This window comes from Prionailurus viverrinus, chromosome X (assembly GCF_022837055.1).
Source record: "Prionailurus viverrinus isolate Anna chromosome X, UM_Priviv_1.0, whole genome shotgun sequence".
Lineage (NCBI taxonomy): Eukaryota > Metazoa > Chordata > Mammalia > Carnivora > Felidae > Prionailurus > Prionailurus viverrinus.
In genome coordinates, this window is record NC_062579.1 from 32,057,474 (window position 1) to 32,079,074 (window position 21,601).

The following is a 21,601-nucleotide window of genomic DNA, read 5'->3' on the forward strand; positions in this document are numbered from 1 at the left end:
CACTGGGGGGAACTTCAAAGGGACTTATGTGGCTTCCAAGAGCTGTCAAAACGTTTGACTTCTCTGGCATCGTGCCAGCATCACACGTTAATTAAATTATATGGCAGAAACACTACAATGTCAAGGTCAGATATTACAGCCGTCAAAGCCTAACATTAGGCATAGTATTTTATAGCACAGAGCAAAGCATACCTTTAAACAAATTTCTTCATCTTTCCCGTGTCCTCTCTTGCCTCTGGCTGTTAAGACACCCACCATTCAACCATTCCTATGTGAAGAGCATCCGGGACAACTTCGTCTGGGGGTCCATAAGACCCTCTCCGACTTGTCAGACAGGGCGACTCCTGGGATGCACGCACTTGCCTGTCTGACCCTCAACTTGGGTCCGAAGTGGGCCTTTGTGAGCCTGAAACTCCCCAACAGAGAGGGGCATGCTCTTCCCGGCTCTCTCCCTAAAGTCAATGCTAGATGGTTCTATCAGCAGGGCAGCAACCAGCTAGACTAGAAAATGGGGCGGGGAGGGGGGGGGGGCGCGTGTAGACTTTTTCTCCAAATGCCTTTTTAATAAGCATGGCTAGGAACTCTCCATGAGTGTGGAAGCTGTCCACGGGAAACCCTTGCCCCTTCGACGCCACTCTGCCTCAGCACGGAGCAGAGCTGAGCTAGGGTAATTCTCTCAGGGGGAGGATTATACAGCTGCATTCCGGCTTTCCTGGGGCCTCTCTCACGGTTACCAGTGAAAACCCAGAGGCCGTGAACTCGGGGCCAAACGACTCACGTGCAATCACCAAAGCAAAGTTGATACCAAATGTGTTTAAATCTCCAGTCTCCCCAGTACCTATTAAGCACTATGTACATATAGATATAGATATAGATATAGATATAGATATACATATACATATACATATACATATACATATACATATACATATAGATACAGATATAATATAGATAGATAGAGATAGATATATATTTATGCCAGGCACCATTTTAAGTGATGCATGTCTACCAACCAATTTAATTCTCCCAACATTCTGAAATCTGTCATATCATCACCCTCCATTTTACAGGTGGGCAAAGTGAGGCCCCAGAGTAACTGCTTACAGCCATGCAACTAGTCAGGTGGCGAGCCAGATTTCCGACCCGGCAGTCTGGCTCCACCCTGACAACTACTGCGTGGTCTTTGCTGTTGAACCCCACAAGATTTACTGAAGACTCACTATGATAAGGTGCCGAGGGCAGGTGGGGAAGGATAGACAAGCAACATATCTACGAGGGCAAAGTATTCCTAACTAACGTTAAAAAATACATATTTATTTTTGAGAGAGAGAAAGAGAGAGCGGGGGAGGGGCAGAAAGAGAGGGAGACAGAGAATCCCAAGCAGGCTCCGCGCTGTCAGCACAGAGCCTGATGTGGGGCTCGAACTCCCGAACCGCGAGATCATGCCTAAAGCTGAAACCAAGAGTTGGACGCTTAACCGAACTAGCCACCCAGGCGCCCCTCTAACTAACATTTTAAGATAAAGTTAAATTAATTCAGATCTTTGAAGGGGTTTTGAATTCTTTCCAAGGGTAGGCGTGTTGAATAAATATAGCGCTTTTGAAAAATCTGCCTTCCTATATGGGTGTTCATTGTACTGTTCCTTCGATTTTTATGTGGGTTTGGGGTTTTTAAAAATAAAAGAAACTTTTTAAAAAAAGAATTAGCCTTAATAGACCATCTCGGGGAGAGTAAGCAAGAATTCGGGCGCACTGACTCCCTACAAAGAGGCAAACCGGGTGACTGAGGACTGGGGGTGGGAGGGGCTTACTTCTCTGCACACCCTTGATACGTATCCTTAGAATTTTGAGGCACATGAAGGTGTTGCCCGTAACATCTGCCGCTACCGTGACATTGTCCGGGTGGAACTTCAGGAAAGAAAGCACAGAACTCCCCGTTCCCAAGTGTGCCTGTTCAGCAGGTCAGAAGCTCAGAGCTGGGGGTGGGGGTGGGGGGTGGGGATCCCTGGTTGTCCAGCTGTAAGTGGAAAGTGGGCAGAAATACACCATCCACCCTTTGGCTTGAAAAATATATGCCTGAGGAGGAAAACCAAGGGAGGCTCTTTCTCCTGGGTTTAGTTAGTGCGAGCACAGTGGGGTTTTCAGCTCCGTGGGGCTTCTCTCTCTTGGGGGAAATTATTAAGTTCTCCTTAGGAGGGGCCCCCGGGGTCTGGGGGTCTCCCTCGGCCACGCCCAACGGCCACAAGCACAACGCCCAACAAACAAGAGGGGCTAGATGTCGTATGAACACTCACCTTCCGTAAAGGGCCCTGGGTCTGATGCTCTCCCCGTTACGTGTGTGGGCACCTCTTGGGGCCTGGATGTCACGCTTATCACAAGTTAGCACGCGGAATGTGATATTTTTATGACGCACACGGGGAAACAGTGACCGAGTGTTCACAGCTGCCCAAGATGGCTGCTCAAGGCCCAGTTGGGGGCTTGGGCCACCCCCAGACCCAACAGGGCACCCCGAGGGGCCGGCCCACTGGCAACGCACTCACTCTTGCGAAGTTCTGGGTTAAGGGGCCGCAGGGACCGTTGACCGCCTCTGGAACCAGCAAACCCCAGGGGCGGCCAGGGCTTCCTGGGGTCTGGGCTGGGTGCGAGGGTGTGACCAGGTCTGGGGGCCAACGCAGGGCTGAGTGGTGGGCTGGAAAGGGCACGCTGCCAGCGCCGGCTGGCCCACAGCCAGGGAGTCTGACTGAACTTGGGCCAGCCCTGTTGGCCCACAGACTCTGTAAGCTGAACCGCTCCAACACTCTTTGGGCCTCTTTGTTTTCACTTCCCCGCAGATCTCCCTTAGTGTTTAGGAATGTGCTTTGAAGGCTCCAGCATGTTTCGCCTCTGCTTAGGGAAACCAAGAGCGGAGGCTGGGCCGAGGCCAGATGGCTGCAGGGAGGGCACCTGTGATCACACTGCGAGCGCCCCAAGGGGCAGGTGGAATCCGGGGGGCACGGAGTGGGGGGGGGGCACTTGAGCCAGCTCCCCTTCTCTGCTGGGAGATTCCGTTTCCAGTGCTAAACCTTGGAGAGTGTCGGGTTTGTTTTGTTAAGGGAGGCAGTATTCCCTTACCAGCTCCCCCAGAGAGCCTACATTTGTCCAGGAGCTTTTGGGGATAAGCTACAGTCTCCTATTTGTCCAGGACAACAGACACAAGTGCAGGGAGCGCTCGGCGCAGGGATTTGCTTTAGACTCCTTCTCCCGGCCTGCCCGAGGAAACACAGGCCCCGCCAGGAAACTGAAGTGACGGGCCTGCTCCAGATGTCCTCCCTGCCACCTCCACGTCTGGGAGAACAGTCTCACAGTCCAGGCTGCCCCGCTGTAAACCTCCCTTGTGGGCCGAGAGTGGTCGGCTTCTTTCTTCCCTTCTCCTTTAAGGCCTTTGTCCCCAGGCACAGAAAAAGGACCCAGGGTCCCCTGCTCATCATCCCTTGGAGGCCTCGCAGCACCGTGGCTTGCGTAGTGCTTTGCACACAGCAAGTGTTTAATAAATGCTGAACGACTAAAACACTGGGCCTCCTCTGCAGTGACCAAGAGCATCCCTGGATCTCCCTCTAACCACAAGCCACCCTCCTCCTCTGACTCCATTTCCCGAAGCAGGGAGCTCTGGGTTCTGGTCTTACTTTTGCCAGTAACGGGTCACCTCGAGCTAGCACCTTAACGCTCCAGAAGCGACTTCTGGAGCCGGGTACAGTGGGGACTCAATTAAAGCCCTGGGGGCCTGGGTGTTCTAGGGGTTCTGCACACACTCCTGCTTGCAGACTGTCACTGTATCCCCAGGTCAGGCCATTTTGATCCTGCCGGGGGCCCAGGTCTTAGTGGGGACTCTCCCCTTCCTTTGCCACGGTCTGATTGGCTTCACAACACACACCTGGTCCTTGGGCTCCTGACATATCCGTTCCTTTCTGTCGTCACAGCCATTTATACGGCTCCAGCTCCTGCGTGCGACGGGGCCGTGGCACATGAGCTATAACTCCAATGCCACAAGGGCACCCGAGTCATTTTTCTGCAGCTAGCATTGTCTGTTTGGAGCTACGGTCGACCTCCCTCCTGCCTGGTGGTGACACGGACCCTGTTTAGTTATCTGTGGGCTCTAGATTTTTTTTTTCCTTCCTAATTTCCATTTCTCCTTGATTTCAGCAAGACAGTTAATGTGCGCTCAGAGGCTCTGCTGAGGGTAAACAGAAAGTGTGATCAGAGGGATCCCGTCCTCCTGTCTCTCAGAAGAGTCACTTTCTCTGCCCAGGTAATGACCCCCTTTTCCTCCCAGCTTCCTCTCAGCCTCCGTATATTTAGTGCACGTTGCCCTGGATAGAGTTTAATTAGGCACCAATGCACCCAGGGGCAAGAACCAAGGACCCCTCTCGGGTTGAGCAAATGGGGCCCAGCCCAGGCACGGGAGCCTGCAGCCAGCCTCCCCCCGCTGGTAAGTGATGGGCTGCCAGCAGGTAGAGGTTGTCCATTCTCAGCTAATGATAGCCTTAGGCGCCAAGTGATGGAAAATCCAGGCGGGCTGGTGAGCTGCAGGGCGCAGCGAGGGACAATTGTATGGACCAGTTTAACACGGCTGGGGGAGGGATGGCAGAAGAAATACTGTGTGTGTGTGTGTGTGTGTGTGTGTGTGTGTGTGTGTTTCCTGGTCTCTTTTCTCTCCCTTCCCCGCTGCCTTTCCCTTCGTTCTTGCTCTCGATTTCGGTTTTCTGTTCTGTTTCTAGCCCACGCGAGTTGAAATTAGAAAGGTCTTTGCATTCATTTATTTGTTTTAATAAAGACAGCATTTTTAAGCAGCATATTTGCAGCAATTGAGTGTTACACTAAACACCAAGCCAACTAAATGTGTTCGGGGGAAATGAAAAGTCGGTTTACAAGAAACATGTAATTAACACGTTCTCTGACTTTCCCTAAGCCTTTGTCTGGCTGAGGACAAGGCAGAGGAACCATAATCAACTTTAATAAAACGAAGGACGGTACCGAGGCAAAGGGGAACAAAAAAGTTTGGAGTAGGCAACAATTCTCAAGAGGGGATTCGTGAGTTATCATAAATATGTTTAAAAAGGAATCTTTTGTTGCCCTGTTTTAGTCAACAGCCATTGTCTCCTTACAACTACAAAGGCTCCAGAAGGCGCTAGTTTGTACTGTACCTGTTAAAGGCAGAAGCTGAGACCTGGAGGGGGGAGGGGGGAGGGGATACAAGGACCGGGCAGGAGATGCATAGGAGTTTCCGGAGGGTGATCTCCCCAGGCTAATGGAAATTACGATTGCACAACACCAGAGTCTTCACGTGGCCTGACTTCCAATAAACTGTCCCCCTCCTCACCCCTTGGAGAAAGTGAAATGAGACATTAGACTTTCAATAATCTCATATGGTGATGATCAATCAAAACCCAGAGGAGAAGGCCAATTTATAGAAATTGTATCTGCTTCACTGGGCGGCTGCAACCAGGGAGCCCCAGAGCACACCGTGCTCGCCTTTGATGTGTGAAGTTGCCTAAAAATGACAAATGCCAAAAAATATCGCCTGCACACGTGAGGGCTCTCCAAAGGGAGAGGGTGCTCCGGTGAGGCCTGTGTGAAGCCTGGCGAAAGGCACAAGCACATTCGGCCACATCAAACTATTTTTATTATCTGTTGGCCATTTGCAGCTGGGGTTTCCATCTTTCTTGTTTGTTTCATCGCCAATAAAGTTTATTTACTGAATTAACTTTTAAATGGATCCTCTACTTTGTTCTTCAGAGTAGGCTTCTGGGACTTGAGCCTTTTCAGCCGGGATGTCTCTAGCCTTTGTGACCAGGTCCCCCCCCCCCCCCGCCCCCCCCCCACCACTCCAATCCCAATCCTGGAGGTAAAGGGCTCAGCCTCTGTTAACTCCTTGCCTGCTGGTGTCTTTTCACTGCAGCTACTAATCACCTCCTTTTGATCACTGCCAAGTTCTCAGGTTGAAGGAAGGAGAAGACCTCTTGACCATTCTGGCTGCCTTTCCACATGAGCCTGAAAATGTCGACAAATTTGAAACATCTGCCGGGCTGCTTTGGTCTGATTGCTAAAATATGCCGACCTCAAGCCCCCTCCCCCCCCCGCCCCTTTTAATCTGTTTCATATTCACAAATTAAGCATTTAGTCTGGGTAATAAATCAGGGCGGTTTACGAGACTCACACGAGACAAACAAGCGAGCAGGGCACAACACAAGCCCCTGGAAGCGGAGCGCGCACGGGGATGCCAGGAGTCGGGAGCTCCACGCGCTCGAACGCGGAGAGCAGCCCTGGCGCGCCCTGACACGCCGCCAGCACCCACACTTTGGCGGGTCCCCGAGCGGGCGGAGCGGAGGAGTGCAGGGGGGGCAGCCCCAGCCTGGGCGCACACCCCTCCAATCTTCCCCTCGAACCCGTGGCGCCCGGCCCGCCCCAGCCCTGGGCAACTCGGCGCCCCCGCCCCGCCAGGGAGGGGCTGCTGGCAAAGGCGACAGCCTCACCCGGCACACACCCTGTGGTGGGCCCATTAAGCCTCTCCCAGCCGGGAAGACTGGATGCCCCCTCCCCCACCTCTTCCATCCGGCCGGGATCGGCCTTAAAGATCCCAGGCCCACACTCGCCAGAGAAGCAAAAGATCCCCCTCCACATCCACGTGTGACCTCCACTAAGCCTGGGCGCTAGCCACCGCCCCCCACCCCATCTCTCCGCGTCGCCACCTCCCAGGTTTCTGTCCCAGCAGCCACAAAGCTACTTTCAGATTCAGAAGGGGCGGGGAGGCCGGGGGAAGGGCTCGCCTTTGGAGTGGATGGAGGCTTAAGAGAGGCACGGGGAGGGGAGCCAAGGCACAAACAGGGCCCAGGCCCCCGCTGCAGAAACCCTGGCCCAGGCTTTAGCGACCGCACAAACTCAGGGGGTTCTAACCTGTGCTTTTCCCGCCCTCCCCCGTGCATCAGCGAGAAGCGGATCTGGACGAGGGATCTCCGGCCAGTTCTAGCCTAGGACCTTGAGAGACCCCGAAGGGGATAGTGGCTCCAGGTCACCTCGTCCGGATCTGCGTCGCCCTTCCATGCTCAAGTTCCCTATCGACTGGCGTTCTCGACGCTACCGTGGGACGCGGCCGTGGAGAGGCGGAGGGCGGGAAATCGGGAAGCCGGAACCTGCAGCCCACCCTGGACCGGGTGGGGGAGGCACAGGAACAATTCCCCCACCTCGCAACACACTACACACATCGCCGTTCCTCTCTTCTCCTAGCACACATTCCGACTGCGAAAGCCATTACCGCCGGCGCGCGAGAGACTTTTTAAATATTTACACCCGCTCTCCGCACGGTAGCCTGATCCATCTTGTGGGCGCGGAGGCGGGGCGCGGGGCTCCGCTCCGGGGGAGGTGCAGACCCGGGGCGGGGGGCTCCAGTCGCTTCCCCCGCGGCCCCCGGGTCCTCCCGGAGCTCCCCACCTCGTCCCCCCCCCAGGCGGGGAGGGGGCCAGAGACGGCGCGCGACGCGCCCGGGGCCCTGCCGGGGCCTGAGCAGGCGGGGGGCAGCGGCGGAGAGGAGGGAGGGCCGGGAGGCTGATTTAAAGGTTCTCACCGGGAAGCGAGCGAGGCACAGACCTGAGAGCCGCCGCGCGGTGAAATCCGAGGAGCTCTCTTGGCGAGGAGGGGCTGTCAGAGGCCATTTATCTCTCGCCAGAGTGGAGGCTCGGCTCCCACACCGCCCGCGAGTAACAATGGCAGCGATCAGCAGCTCTGCACGCGCTTCAGTGCATGAATGGATTGCGGAAGATGCCTGCGCTCCTCTCCGCTCAGGCGGCTCTCGGAGCGCCCCCTCCCCGCCCGCCGCCCCCGCCCCCCGGCCTCCTCCGGCCCGAGAGCGCGCCGTGCGCCTCGGGGTTCGCGAGTCCGGCCCCACGGCGCGGTCACTCTCGCCCGGACCCCGGCCGCCCTTCCCCCTGCCGCCGTTCCCAGGGCCTTGGCACCTTGCCACCGAGTGTCATTAGGGGTTGAAACTTGACACAAGCCTTCCCGACGCAGACACTCCTGCCAGCCCCCTCCCTCCTTCGCTCCCCTCGCGGCAAGTTTACTTTCAAGGAGTTGGACGCCGTTTCCACCTCAAAGGCCGGCCGTGTGCGGGCCCAGGGGGAGGGGCCGGGCTCGGAAGGGTGTCTTCACCTGTCCGGCGGCCTAGGGTGTTCTCAGGCCCCCGGCCCCGGGCGCCCGAGGCCAGCGCCCCCTCCCCCGCTTTGTAGCAGCAAATCCATCGAGAGTCCCTGCGATCCGCACATGCACACGCACTCCGGACACCTCTACCCAGACCCAGACGTCTGGCCAACTTTCGGGTCAGCGGCAGAATCCTGTAGTCCAATTCTGCTCCGCGGCTTACAGTCTCAAGTTCGGAGAACGCCACAGACGGCTCGAGGTCGGCCGCTGAAGAGTCCCCCCTTAACTCTGGAAAGTAGGTCTCCTAAAAGCCCCCCTTCAGTTGCTGCCTAGGGCTGGGAGCATCACGGAACGCAGTGAGGGATACTCCGACCCTCTTGGGTTTGCTTTGGGGCGCTAAAGCAGAACTTCGGGATGTTTCAGTCCCGGCGGTCGCAAAGCCCCGGACACGTCAGTTCTGGGTCGGGGGAGGGGGCGCAAGGAGTGGACACTCGCAGCGATCCTAAGGCAGTGCCAACTAGCCCGCGGGAAGAGGTCGGGCTGAGCTCGGGTGGGGGCAAGGGGGTCACACGCGCGAGAGCGAGGCAGCGTAAATGCCAAGATGCACTCGGAGAGGAAGAGCGCGACCAGCCGACCCAGGAGGCTGGCGAGGGCAGGCGAAGAGCTGGCAGCGAGACAAAGCGGGAGGAGAGAGCCGGGGAGGCTCAGCCGCAGACCCGGAAACGCAGGCAGCAGCAGACGCCCGAGCCCCGACGCGGAGACGTGCACGGCCAGGCCCGGCCTGGCATACCCCACTTCGTGCGCCCAGGGGACAACGACGCGGATTCCCCGCGGAGCTTACTGCCAGAGGTGGTCTCTGTTGGGCCTGAATGAGCTTGGCGAGTCAGCTTGAGCCTTCCTGGCACACGGCGGGGTCCCCGGGGTGGTCTTAGCTAAGAGGGACCCCTCTGGTCTCTGCCCCTCCCTGAGCCCCGGACAAAGATATGGGCTAGAGGAGTTCAGCACTTTCTCAGGGCTGGAGCACGGCCATTGGGAGAACTCTGGTCTTCCTCCTGGGGGCCTCGGGCAACTGTTTATCTGCCTTGGAGGCCGCTGGAGGGTCGCCACCCTCCACCTAATTCACGTTTGGGTTTCCCGATCTTAAGACTCTTGTGGCAAAGCCCACACCCTGGCTTTCCAACAATCGGTAATCAAGACTGGACTTCCCGAAACAGTGGTCCCCAGCCTCAGGTTCTTCGCCACTCCCTCCCACTGCCCCCACAGTGAGCCCAGCAGCCCCTCCACTGGGCCAGCAGCACACCCAACTCACTGCTTCCCCCAACCCCACTCCCCTAAACCCCAGCTCGAGCCCGGCGCTTTCCTGCGGCCGTCGGCCTTGTACACACTAGCTATACCCACCCCCACCGCACACACACTCAGAATTGTTCTTGCCCTTCCTGTCTCCTGCTGGGCGTCCTCGAAACCTGAGTGCCTAGTCTGAGCTCAGAGCCACACTGAGCCAGGAGCCCCGGAGACGGAGTGGAGGTGGCCAAGGGAGAGGAGGAGAGGAGCCCATAATGGAGGAGGGGGCTCATGCCGGAGAGAAAGAAGCCAGCCGGGAGACACAGCCTGCAGGAGAGGGGGAGTATAAAGGGAAAGCCAACACTAATCCCTCAGCCTGCCTACGGTGGGGCCTGACAGTCTACAAAAGCCTTTTCCCTGAATATTATCTCATTTGTGCCAGCCTCACCGCCGGGCTGTGAGGGAGTTAAGGCAGATAGCATTACCCCCATTGGCAGAGGAGGGAAATAGGGCCCAGAGACGTTAAGAGAGGTCTGTACCAAGGTCATAGAGCTAAGAGTGGTGGAGGAGGCCCAAGGCCTGAATTTCCTGCCCCCAAGTTCACTTTCCTGTTCAACAGCTGTGTGTGTGTGTGTGTGTGTGTGTGTGTGTGTGTGTGTGTGTGTCTGGGTGAAGATCCATGGGGAGGGGGAGGGGGATGGCCAGACAGGAATGAACAGTCCAGTTAGGGAAGTCCAGGAAGGAAGGACACAGCCCCACACCTCTTCCTCTACCCAGGTTTCACCGAACGGCCCGCTCTTTCCATAGCCGCCTGAGAGCTGGCCCCCGGCCCACCTGCCCTGCTGGGCTGTCAGTGCCTGGCCGTACCCTCAGCAGTGGCTACTCCAGAGGTCTTGTATCTTTGGGAGGCATGGCTTTGCTTGTCTGCTCGGTTCTCCTCTCTGCCTGTCATCCCCGCCCCCAGCCTCGGCTGCAGGATGCCTTGCGTCCAACTGTGGTTTCCGGGCAATAAAACAACTATTAAAGTCTCAGGCACGGCTGGTGATTTGCATCACATCCTCTCGTGCATGGATTCAATATTTAATACACAATATTGAATACGGATATTAAAAATCAATAGCTGAGGACCCCTAGGGAGGCGGCACAGTGCGATCCTGCTTCGGGAACACAACCAGCTCCTCTAAAAAGACAGGAACGGCGAGTTCAGCCAAGCCGAGCCCAGCGCCAGGGGAAGTGAGGAGTAGTGGATGCCTCTCAGCTTCCTGGTATGCTTAACTGCACCACCCGTAAGTCGTAAGTAAGTCGAGCTAAAGGGAGGCCGAAGGAATGGTTTGCCCCCAGGCTTTACTAGTTGCGGGGTGGGGTTGGGTAGGATCTGTTTCCGAGCCAGCTACCAGGTGGACGGAGCTAGTTGCTTGCTTGCTTTCTTTCTTTCTTTCTTTCTTTCTTTCTTTCTTTCTTTCCTTCTTTCTTTCTTTCATTTATTTATTTTTTTTTTTTGGTTGCTGTTTGCATTTTGCTTTGGGTCAGGTCTAAGTCCTGCGGGCAAGCACTCAACTCTTCCCACCATGATGGCTCCTTCCTCTGGCCTCAGGACATCCATCACCATAGGCCCCATGGGGCGCTCTTGGCATAAGCTTTCAGGGAGATGGAAAAGGAATTCCAATGGCTCAGAATATTCTTTGCACAGTCAATGGAACGTGAATGCCTGATACCAGACTCAGAGCCTCAAGGTCTTCTGAAGTACCCCTAGCCTTCAAGACAGAAACCCTCGGGCCATGTGGCCCACCCAAGGACCTGGTGATGGCTGGGTGGTGACAGAGGGAAGGGGGCGACGATGAGGAGGCTGGGACACGGAAGCACTCCTGCTCCAGGATGAGAATCCAGATTGTCTGTTAGAGAGCCAGAAGAGCGAGCTCCCAGGACACATAATTATCTTTTCAGGCCTGAAGAGGGACACAAATTACTCTCTTCTTTATCAAAACACAGGAATTCACTTTACCCTGCACAGAAACAAGGTTGTCACAGACTGATAGGATAGGGGTGAAGGAGAATAAACATCTTTGAGCATTTTTTTTTCCACTACAGAAAGAGAAGAGAAACTAGCAGTGGGGGAAATAACTTCAATGATCTGATTGGAAGGGCCTGGAGGCTTTTAGACGCCAAAGAACTAGGTGAACTTGACCTACCAAAGTGCCGTCCCGGACACCAAGTTACAATATTAATTTTATAGATTCCCTTCTTATCGTAGCTCAGATCGATATGGACTGAGCTGGAAATCTTGCTCTGGTTATGAATAGATTGAGAGAACACCTCGGGGGGAAAAACCCCAAAGAGGTGATTTGGGTAAAAGTTAGAAGGGAAGGAAAGAGGTGTTGGAAAGTGACAGTTAATGGGCTAGTGGCCTTGCCTCTTTGTTCCCTAACAGTTGTCAGAGAGCCATCAAAGGGGAGGGAACAGGCGCCCTTCTCAGAACCGGCACAGGAAAAGCTGACGCTCTCCGGCTGCCACAGATCCCCTCAGCGGTGCTTTGCAGACCCAGCCCTCTGGGAGTTTGCCTGTGTGTGTTTATGCGTTTCCGGGCTGGGGGTGCAGCCGCTTTTATAACATCGGCTCTGGGCCTGTGAAACCCACTAGCAAAACGTTCTACTCGGAGGAAAAGTTATTCTAAGGCGGTTGTTGGTTATAGGGCAGTGCTCCAGCATCGTGAGCGGTGTTTTCTTGAATACTTCGCTACTATCAAACTGCCTCACTTCTTTCCACCTTGGCCATTGGGCCAGGCTCTGGGCCTCCTATAGACCCATGCAGAGCCAACCGTTTGCATCAAGCACGGGCATGTGGCTACGGTACACGGCGGCAGGCCAAGGAGAAGGGAGGCTCCCCAGGGGAGACCCAAGGCCCAGGAGGGCCTGCTGGCACAAGCGTAGAGCTGACCCAGCTTGAGGGAGGTACGCCTCCAGACAAGTGCCCCCTGGACCCACCCGGTATACTTCAAACCAAGAGGGAAAGCGGCCCTCTCTCTCGTTCAGGTGGGCTAGGCCCCAGGTGTAGGAGAACCCTGTTGTAGCAAGTCCCAAATGCTGAGAGGGATTGGGGGCAGGGCAGGAGAGAGCGGGTATCTTGGTGCCTCCCAACACCCCCCACCCTTCTGCAACATTTTCCTGGAATGAACTGAAGTTACTTAGTGGAGTTGCTCCTGAAGCCCCTTGGGGACTGTCACTACTCTTGGTGCAGGACAGCAAGGGCGATGGCGTTCGGCCCGAGAGGATCCTCTGGATAGTATTCGTGCTCACCGAAACGAGCCTCGGATTCCGGCGCAAAGCCTCACTGTTCCATAAGACTCTACCTCCCTTCCCACGTCCCGCAGAAAAAACACCCCCGAACTGCTGGGGTGAACACAGAGTCTGAGGCCAGGGTCAGCGGAGGGGCGTCCCCACCACCAACAAGTTGCCGGCCGAGATAACAGCTGTGGGAGGGGGAGGGGAGCCGCAGGCAGCCACGACTGAACGGTTGCGATCTAGAAAATTCAACAAGAGGCCGCCGCGGTAGCGGCGGCGGCGGTTCCAATTAGCTAAGCCAACTGGGAAGGCAGAGAGCGAGGCGGCGGCCCCGCTGATCGTGCCCGGGGCGAGCAGGCGGGCGAGGGCGCGGGGCCTCGGCGCTGCCCGGGCGGCCCTCGCCCGGCCCCTCCCGCGGGCTCTCGGAGCGCGCCTGGTGTTTACACACTGTCCTTCCGACACGGGATCAAGTTTCAGGACGCGATGGAGGCGCCGGGGGCCCGCCACAGGCCCGGGAGAGGGGAAGAGCTGGAGCGGGATCTAAGGCAGCAGTGCGCGGACGAGGCCCGGCTCGCGTGGGCACAGCTAGTGCAGCCGTCCCCCCGGGGGTGGGGTGAGGGGGAAGTCCACCGCGAAGGGCGGGGCTGCGGGGAGCTACCCGCAGCGAGAGGTATCTCCGAGTCGCCAGAGTGGGGTGCTTTGCTTACTCTAGCCGGAGAACTTCCCCCTGGGAGGGGAAGGACTGCTGAGAACCAGGCGCAGGGGCTGCTGTGAGCTCCCCTCGCGAGCTCTTCACCCCTTCCCTCCAGTCCCTTTGATATACTACCCGATTCAGGCCATTGTTGGGGAGGAGGGGGCGGTCTGTGGGCTAGAGGAGGCTCGCGCGATCGTAGACCTCGAGCCTCCCGGTGCGCCCTGGCCCCAGGGCTGCGGAGGCCTCGGGCCGAGTGCCGGAGGGCTCGCCGTTCCGCGCCTCCTCTGAGCTGGCAGCGCGCGGGTGCCCCACGCTGTCAGGCGGCGGTGGGTGAGCTTCCAGCAGCACAGGCACACTGTAAACAGCTGCGTGCGCGCCCTCCCAGCCCGGGCTGGGAACCTCACCCAAACACCATGTCGCCTTCTCTCAGGCTCCCGGCAGAGGCTAGGGGAGACTGGGGCGCGGGCGGCGCGGCTTTTGTAGTCGAGCCTGGGGAAAGAGGGCCCCCACCCCATGCCCAGGCCACCGGGGCCCGGGAGCGAGCGTTCTGAACCTGCAGGGGTGCGGGGTGCTGCGGGGAGGGGAAGGAGTCAGCGCCTGCCCCCTCCCCACTGAATGTCTGCTTTGTTCCGGAAAACAAGGGAAGCATTAGGCTGCTGCCCCCGGGGAAACACAAAACTTCTTTTTGAATCTCGGGAAGGGCGGTTGACTGCGCTACGGGGCTCCCGAGACAGACCGAGGAGGGGAAAAGCTGAGAGGGCGGGCGGCGACCGGGAGACTCCGGAGAGAGGACGACGTACAGAGCGGGGAGGGGGGTGACGGGGGGAGCCGCTCAGGGTGACTGGGCGGGAGACCCGGGAACCCGACTCGGCGCGAAGGTGCCGCGCGAGTTCCAGCGAGCAGCCGGCCCGGCCAAGTGGCGCCGGCCCAGCCGGCGGCCGTGCCAGCTTCCTGCCCTGCCCAGGACCGCGGAGCAGTCGGGGACGCCGCCGCAGGCTGGCCCGGAATCGCAGGAGGACAGCGGGGGTGGGGGTGGGGGCGCGAAGCCACAAGTAAACCCCGACTAGAACTTTCTGCACATACACCCGCGCCCCCCCTCCCCGAGTGGGCCCGGACCCCGGGCCTGTGGGCGTCAGCTCTAGGCTTTACACCTTGGAGGAGGGTGGGGGTAAAGGCCCAGGGAACTCCCTCGCGGAAGGTGGGGGACAGTCTGAGGTGTCTTTGGTCTCATTTGATGACCGCTAATCCGATCGGCTCCCAGGCCCGCTGTGCCGTTCCGAGGGGGCGGGTCAGTTCTGCCCTGGCCGGCAGGATCGGGCATGGGGACGAGCCAAAGCAAACCTGGAGCTCACTCGCTCTCCAGCGCCCTGTCCTCCTCCGGCCGCCACCCCTCACTTCACCTTCCCGCATCTAAGGATCGGGAGGGCACCCAGGCTCTGCCCCACCCCCCGCGGGGCGCTCCCCTCCGCCTGGAAGCTCAGACACAGAGCCAGGGTTTTCCCCCTTTCCCCTGGGCTCGCTGGGTTTCTAACTTCCTCTAAACCTCCCTCCTCGCTCCGAAAAGCCCCGAGGAGAGGAGCCGAGAGGAAGCACGCCGCGAGTGTGCGAAATGAAGACCATGTGTGGGGACGGCGGCATCAGAGTGTAGCCGCCGGGGGGTGAGGGGTGGCGAAGGCCCCCGCGCAGCCGGAGGCTCGGGGCGGCAGCAACCAGCGCCTCTGCTCGGCGTTGGGGACGCGGAGCCGCAGCGAAAAGCAGCGAAGAGGCTGGGCTGGCCTCGTGGCGGGCGGCAGGGAGGGGGTGCCGGGGCTGCCGCGCCGTGGGGGGTGGGGGGCGGGGACGCAGCCCCGGCTTCCTGGGCCGCAGCTGCGACCGAGGGCGCAAGAGCAGATCGTGCTCGGCGGCGGCGGCGGCGGCGGCGGCGGCGGCAGCAGCTCGGGCCCGCCGCGCTCGCAGCTGAGAATCAACAAAGGGAGGCGGCGGGCGAGCGGGGGAGGGGCGCCGCTGAGCGTTCGCTGGCTGCTGTGGAATAATAAAAAATAATTAATAATGATAATAAGAGAAAAATCCCCGGGCTTTCATGGCTCTAGGTTTCCGTGTGGCTGCAGGGGGAAGCGCGCTGTCCTTGAGGCGGCCTCTCTCGCCTGGCCTGCCCGCCCCTCCCCCTCCCTCGCCCCCTCCCCTCCCCGGGAACCGGGAAGAGAAAGGTCTGCAGCTGACAAATATTATCCATTCTCCCCATCGATCGCGGAGTGTACAGATGTGAGCGCTTGATGTGCCCGCGGAGCGGCGGATCCTCCCTGCTCGCTCGCTCTCGCCCAGGCTCCGCTCACCGCCCCCCTCCTCCCCCTTTGTTCTCCTCCCCTTTCCCTCTCTTTAAATAGATTTCAGGGCGCTGCCTGTTGGAGAGCAGCTGGCGATCTCTCCCGAGAGAGGGAGCGAGCGCAGCCCGAGGTGCCCTGTCACCAGCCTCCCCTCCCCCACCTCGTCTTCCTAGTGCGGGCCTACCCCCCCCCCCACCTTTCTCCAGTTTCCAAAACAGAAAACACCGGGAACACCCACGTCCACTGCACCGCGAGTCTCTCGGAGCCTTTGGACCCCTCGCGCAGTCCCTGTGCTGTTCCTGTGTCGGCGTCTTGCTGTTCGGGGAAGGGAGGGGGGCGCAAGGAGGGGACCCGGGGACGTGCCGGAAGAGCTGAGGGTCGGGATCTTTCCCCGGCAGCAGCGGGGACGCAGCCCCGGTCGCGCTGAGGGGGGACAGTTTATCCATTAGGGAAAGTCGGCGGAGGCGGCCCTTTTATTCCTCTTTTGCAGATGGCAGATTAAGCCGGCAGCGTCCGGCCTCAAAGGGGCCGGCCGCTCGGCGAAGGGTTAACCCGTCGACCGGTAATCGCGGGCGCGCACACAGACACACACACACACACACACACACACACACACACACACTCTCACGCGCGCGCGCGGCGCGCCCTCCCCGCCCGCCCGGACGCCCGCCACAGCCCGCAGTGCGCCCGGGGCTGGCGGGGGGACTCGGGGGGGGGGGAGGGGCGGGGCGGGCTTAACCAGGCCGCTCGACTGAGCCGAGGCCACCTCGCCGTCTGTCACTTAAATGATTGTCCTCCGCTCTGCTCGGTGCGGTCAGTACGGGCTGTTAACAGGCAGTTGCAATCAGTTTCCGAAAGGTCAGCCAAGGTCCTCCGGCTCTCGCAGACGGAAGGCATTACGAAACCGCTTTTGTATCTGCAGGCACTTTAGAAAAAGAGGCGAGGAGGGGCGCACCGCAGCGCCGCGGTGCTGCGAGCCCCGAGAGAGGGGCGGGGGCCGCAGGGCGGGGGAACTCGCCCCCCCCCGTCCCCCGCGGCCTGGACCCGCGGCGGGGAAACCACCGGGCGAGTGACCCAGGCCCTCCCGATTTCGATGGGGAAGCAGGAAATAATGGTGGGGGGGGGGGGGGCAGGCGGCAAGGAAAGGAGGAATGGGAGGAAGTGGGAGAGGCGTCCTGGCTCCCCTCCTCGTCCGGCCTGCGGCCCACACCAGGACCCGGACGGGGACGAGCGGCCTTGGGTGCGCAAGACCCCTCTCGGACTCTCAGATCCTCCCGACGCTGGCAAGTGGGCGAGGTGTGGTTGGGGGATAAAGAGAGACCCTCGCAGAACCAGCGAGTCCCCGCACGGTGTCTGAAGACGCTGCTGCTGCCGCCGCTAGAAGTCGTCCATCAGCAACCAGTCCAACCTGCCAGTGATAATGTGCGATCAACACCAAATCACCCCCGCCAGGCGCGATCCATCATCGCTGCGCGCCGCGGGCCCGCGAGAGGCTGACTTGGGGCTGGGGGCGGGGGGTGTGGAGCAGGAAGCTGTCGCCCAGCGCACTGGGACTCCCTGCGCACCTAGCTGCCCCTCTTGGAGGTCTGCATTACTCTCCAAGTTCTCCAGCCGCAAAGCGCAGACCGAGTTCCCGGCGCAGGTCACTTAGGAGCCCGCGCGTCCTCCGCGCCCTACCACCCGGGTCACACCCTACAAAGCCATCCTTCCCTCAGAGCTGCCCTGCCGGTCCCTTCCCCCTCCTCTGAGAAAGCCTGGCTGGCGGGAAATTAATATTTAATATCGTGAAATTGATTAAAGGGCTGGAAGCCGGCGATGGGGTAGGGGGAAGGGTAGGGGCGTAATTAAAGATCTGAGAGTCGTGGCCGGTCCTCGTCTGGCAGCCGCACGCGGCCTTTGTGAGGCCGAGGCGGGGTCGAGTTGGGCTGAGCCTGGCGGTCCTAGAGCGGTGGCACACGCAGCCCCGGTTCTGGCCGGTGCCCGAGGGCAGACGGCAGGGGTGGTTCCGCGGGGGGTGGCTGTCCCAGAGATGGCGAGTAACCTTTCCACACCAAGAGCCTCGCCTCCTTTGCCTGCCTGCATCGTGGACTCCTCTCGGTCTCAGGAGCTTGAGGGTCGCGTGCTGCAGCTCCTCCCTGCTAGCTCCTCACAGAAGCGCCTTACCCGCCCCGGGGGCACCTTGAGGGGGCGTCCCCCTGCATCTCCAAGGTCCCCAGCACAGTTTCACACCGGGCCTGGCTCCGAGGCCCCTTCCCAACCCGTGACGGGGGTCTTCCGGGCCTCACACAGCCCTTGGAAAGCGGAGAGTCAGATCCACCAGGTTCTGTAACTGGGGGATCCTGAGACGGAGGTTGCCCCCAGCCGCGGCTGGTTCTTTCTCATCCAGGCCCCACCCAGACCGCTCCCGCTTGGGGCAGCTTAACTCGTTCAGCTGCACTGCAGATGGGGCCTGCCGCTCCAGGCGGCGGTCTGCAGGGAGCCTTCACCGAACCTGCTCCGTGGGCCGTCTGTCGTGCCTTTTATGGTTACCGCACCTTCCCGGAGGGTCGCAGGGCTGGACAGGGCCGGAGGTGGGTGCGCCGGGGCCACCCGTGCTGGTGTTACTAGAGGAATTCGGTGGGCACATGGTCAGCAGTAACCCTTTGGTGCTGACTACAATTTGGAAAGCGGATGGTTGGCTTGGTGGCAGGATGGACCCTCAGTTCCTGGAGGCCTGGCTTCAAAGGGCCGCTTTGAATTTTGTCTTGTATACGATTTATTTTTTGGTAAAGCATCATGTCTAAAACGTACCAACGAGTGTGCAGAGGGGAGAAAATGCACATAAACACAACATGCAGCGTTCTTGGCCCCGATCGGTTGGGGAGAGTCAGGACGCTCCTCCAGGCTCCAGGCCCGCTAGAGGGAAGGTCAGGACCAGGGACGGCTAGGTCCGGTGTTGGGTTTATTGCTGTACTTGAACAAAGCGCAGGGAGCTGTCTAAACTGGGGCAAGAGAGGTAATTAAAAGAGGGGCCGCAGAAGGAAGGAAAGGCTGTGTGGTTGTTGCTTAGGCGGGTGGAGGAAGTGTTCTCCAGAAGAATAACAAGCCTGTGCAAATGTTACGCAGAACGAGTTTATTTCACCAAAACAAAACCAAAAAAGTTCTCATTCAGCCTCTCACGCTGAGCTGATAAGCAACATGCAAACTTTGGATGGAACCTTGAACTGGTGGGAGGGGCCAGCCGTGAAGTTTACAAAGGACAAGGGCTAGCTTTTCCAGGTACATCTCTGTTGCCACCATTTGTGATTCTACCTGCATCGGCTGCTCCCTAGGGGAGCCCTTGTGACCTCCCAACCTGAGCCCGAGGCGAGATCACTCAGAATGCACCGCATTCATCAATGCCATTTCTGGTAAATTGGACCTCAGGTTTTGGAGTGTCCTAGGAAGAAGGCAGCCTACGCTGTGCGCATACCGATGTCAGAGCCCATGTGATGAGCGGCACACGTTTTGTAGTCTTTTACTAGGTACCATTACGGATCTCATAACCGGATGTACCAGATTTTCCAAGAGAATTCTGATTTCAAGAGCTCTGGGCCTTGTGTCTTCCCCGGGCACGAGCCCCTACCTGCGGTCACTGGCGTTCTGTCATCGTGCCCCAAAGGTGTTCCAAGGCTTACAGGACGATCTGCCAAGGCAGGAGTGGCGGGGTGGGGTGGGACAGTCTTCTGGCGGGGGGCAGGGGGGGCGGTGAGGCCTGCATCTACTGGTACCTGCCGGTCCTCTGCCCACCACGTCTACTCCAACAGCCATCCTCACGGTCCTTATTTTGGCCAGGGCCTAGCCCTACCTCCTCGGAACCGGAGCCTGGGGGAGTTGGGTGACAAAATATCCCTTTAGGGCTAGTCCAGGTAGAGCGCCTGGCAGGGTGCCTGTCTGGGGAAGTCGCAGGACCGGGTCCTCGGGGGTCCCAGCGGGCCACGGAGGAGCGGCCTCCCCCCCGCCCGCCCCGGGGGGGGGGACATAGCCGCCCGCACGGACTCCCGTGGTGGGGTGGGGGGCGCCGCCCGCCTCCCCCGCCACCCCCGGCGCCGGCGGCCCGCGAGGCTGCTCGCCGGCCGCCATCTTAGCCCGGGCGGCGCGGGCGGCGCTGCCCCCGGCGGTGGGACTGCAGAGCCGCAGGCCCGGCGCAGGCGGCCGCGCGGGCGTTCCCGGGCAGCCGGGGGTGGTGGGGGGTGGTGGGGGGTGGCGCGCGGGGCGCCGCGCCCGCTCCCTCCGGAGCCCCCTCCGCGCGGCGGGGCACGGCCGACCCCCGGCCCCGGGCGGCCGCCCCTGCTTAAGGCGCAGTCTGGAGTCGCCCCTCGCCGCGCCGCCCGAGCGGATTTTAATCCCGAGAAACGACCTCTGGTTCCCGGACTCCGGCAACGGTCAACACGTTGTCACCTCTCCCGCCGAACTTGGGCTGCTGTCCCCGACCGCAGCGTGCGGTGGCAGCTCCCCGGGCGGGGCGGGGCGGGGAGGGGGCGAGGCCTGCGGCGCGATCCCCACCGTTCAAGAGATTTCTCAGTCGCTCTCGGGGCAAGATAAGATTGGAAAGTTACCTCTCTTTAAGGGATCTTGATTGGAGAAGACTGCCACTCTATTTGTCCACTTTTTTGACATGCGTTTATGGAGGGCTGGCTAAGGGCAGGGCACTGTGTTAGGTCCTAGGGGAATGCAAAAGTACAAAAGTGAATTTTTTAAAAAGGCATCCCCTGGCCCTCAAGTGATTTACAATCTAGGTGGGAAGGCAGACTTGTAAATGACTAACTAAACACAAATAAAAGGCAACGCGAAATGAATGTAAACAAAGGGCATGAATCCTGCAGTAAATGGCCTGGGGAAGGGCCAATTAATGATTTTAAAAATAACTTTTACTCCTAAAAATACAGAACCCAGTTCTGGGAGGGGAGGAGAGGAAAGGATAAAAATTTACTAACACTGGAGAGTTCCAGGGTTCCAGGGAATAACAGTCATCACTTCTCAAAGGTTGATGTTTAGGAAAAATGGCGAAAGTTTATTTAAACTAAGCAGAATACCAAGAATCAGAAACTTCGGATTCATTTATCAGCTCCTGACATTAGCCGGGTGGTAGAGATGATGCAATTTTCTATCAAAACCCAAAGGTTTTAAAAATAAAACTAAATGGAGGATTAGAAACTTGTAGAAAGGTTTCAGGCTTACAGATAATGGGAATTAAAAGAAAACACACAGAACAAAAAAGATCACCCTATTTATGTGCAGATGGTCTCCAGGAGGTGAACGTGCAGAAAACTGTCCCAAGATAATTTGTACAGAAGTTGGGGAGTGTGGGAAAATTAGTCATAGGTCGAAGAAAATTAAGCAAATTAAAAAGTGAGGCAATTATTAACCCCAGGAAAAAAAAAGCGGACAAGAAAGGAAAAGCAATCACTGAAGTTCATTTGTCTGGGCAATAAACAATACATATGTGGTCATAAAGTAAACACTGCATATGTATTTAATAAGAAATTATGATATAGCTCTATCATAAGAGTGGGAGAGCTAAAGTATGATACAGAGGACTAAAACCCTCCTCTACCAAGGGTACCTGGGTGGCTCTGTCAGTCAAGTGTCTGACTTTGGCTGATCTCATGGTTTGGGGGGTTGAGCCCAGCCTCGGGCTCTGCACTGACAATTCGGAGCCTGCTTGGGATTCTTTTTCTCCCTCTCTCTCTGCCCCCCCCCCAATAAATAAATAAATAAATAAATAAATAAATAAACATTAAAAGAATTAAAATCATGGGACACCTGGGTGGCTCAGTTAAGTGTCTGACTTCTAAAAAAAAAAAAGGGGGCGCCTGGGTGGTGCAGTCGGTTAAGCGT

At 58.4% G+C, this 21,601-nt stretch overlaps 1 protein-coding gene across 3 annotated transcripts in view; it reads right to left on the minus strand.

Annotated features, from left to right (window-relative positions):
- The window catches only part of BCOR (BCL6 corepressor), a 115,327-nt gene that overhangs the window by 76,304 nt on the left and 17,422 nt on the right, over positions 1-21,601 (minus strand). The window contains exon 1 of one of the 3 annotated variants that reach the window (XM_047843516.1): positions 7,620-7,640. The exons of 1 other annotated variant lie outside the window; for it this stretch is intronic. The gene's annotated coding sequence lies outside the window, so the exon portion shown is untranslated. One more of the 3 variants, XM_047843512.1, reaches the window with a different exon arrangement.